The following is a 1,606-nucleotide window of genomic DNA, read 5'->3' as shown; positions in this document are numbered from 1 at the left end:
AAAAAAAAAAAAAATGGCTTAGCACCCATAGCTCAGTGAGTAGGGCACCAGCCACATACACCAAAGCTGGCAGGTTCAAGTCTAGCCTGGGCTTGCTAAGCAACAATGATAACTACAACCAAAAATAGCCAGGCATTGTAGTGGGCACCTATAGTCCCAGCTACTCAGGAGGCTGAGGTAGGAGAATCGCTTAAGCCAGTGGTTCTCAACCTTCCTAATGCCGTGGTCCTTTTAATCCAGTTCCTGTGGGTCACGACTCACCCACAAGTTGAGAACCATTGGCTTAAGCCCAAGAGTTTGAGGTTGCTGTGAGCTGTGACGCCATGGCATTCTACCAAGGGCGACATAGTGACACTCTGCCTCAAAAAAAAAAAAAAAGAAAAAAGAACATACTTACAGTGCTTTGATCTTCTTTTGAAAATAATGTAATTATCTTGAAAAGATTTTCATACCACACCTAAGATCCTCTCATGGCACACCAGTTGAAAATCACTGGTCTCAAGACTGGAAATCAGGGGCATTATTCAGTGAACATTGCTGAATGCTATCTATTTTCAAGACAGAGAGCTAGATGCTGGGAATATTAGAAACATAGTAAGATAGATTTCTTGTCCTTGAGGAGATTTATCCAAGTAAAGAACCTGCTCCCCTGTAGTCCTGCCAGCTTGCTGAGTCAGGTAGTGGTGTTGGTATAAGATGGTACTGGTTTGTCATGGTTGCTACAGCTATTGGCACAAGATAAAAAGAAGAGATTGAGGGCGATCCCTGTGTCTCAGTGAGTAGGGCGCCGACCCATATATCAAGGGTGGCAGGTTCAAACCCCGCCCTGGCCAAACTGCAACAAAAAAATAGCTGAGCATTGTGGTGGGCACCTGTAGTCCCAGCTACGCGGGAGGCTGAGGCAAGAGAATCGCCTAAGCCCATGAGTTGGAGGTTGCTGTGAGCTGTGATGCTACAGCACTCTATCAAGGGCAATAAAGTGAGACTGTCTCTTAAAAAAAAAAAGAAGAAGAAGAAGAAGGTATTGATATAAATGTAGTAGTGAATTTCTGTTTCTATGAAATCAGTGAATTTGAGAACTCAGGATTACTGTTCATCATAATAACAGAATGTTCTCCAAGATAGGATATTTAGGTAACAATTTTATTCTTGGCTTCATCATTTATATGGTCATGAAATTGTGTCTAAATGGGAGTTCAGTGAAAGCTACCTGTAACTGTTGTCCAATATGAAGATTCTGAAGCACAGAGAATTTTAGTTTTCTCTCTGACTCTGTATTACTCTGATATGAAAGTAATTAAAGACCAACCATCTATTATAGATCTAGATAGGCTTAGTTCACTACTTTGTTGCAAATCTAGTACTAAATCCCAAATTCCAAACACAAGGAGGCACCCCAAACGAGGTGCCACCCCATCTCCTGGGGCTTTCTGGTCAGACTAGTCCAGAAGCTCTGAGTCAGCATAACCAAGGTATAAAAGAAGCACATTAAAAAATCAGATTCCTAGATAATCACAGGAAAGATTCCAGAAGGCTTTTGTGAATAGGTGATATTTGAGCTGAGAACAAATAGATTTGGGCCTCTGTATCTGTGTGTTCTGAGTCT

General features: G+C 41.8%; 1 protein-coding gene across 1 annotated transcript in view; it reads left to right on the top strand.

The window, feature by feature from the left end:
• NFATC3 (nuclear factor of activated T cells 3) overlaps positions 1 to 1,606 on the top strand; it is a gene marked incomplete at its 5' end in the record, with an annotated part of 113,526 nt that overhangs the window by 72,662 nt on the left and 39,258 nt on the right. The gene's annotated exons all lie outside the window — the stretch shown is intronic.

This window comes from Otolemur garnettii, unplaced genomic scaffold (genome assembly GCF_000181295.1).
Source record: "Otolemur garnettii isolate 467f Iridium unplaced genomic scaffold, OtoGar3 scaffold00151, whole genome shotgun sequence".
In the NCBI taxonomy this organism is placed as follows: domain Eukaryota; kingdom Metazoa; phylum Chordata; class Mammalia; order Primates; family Galagidae; genus Otolemur; species Otolemur garnettii.
The sequence above is the reverse complement of the archived record's forward strand: the minus strand, read 5'-3'. Positions and strand labels throughout refer to the sequence as shown.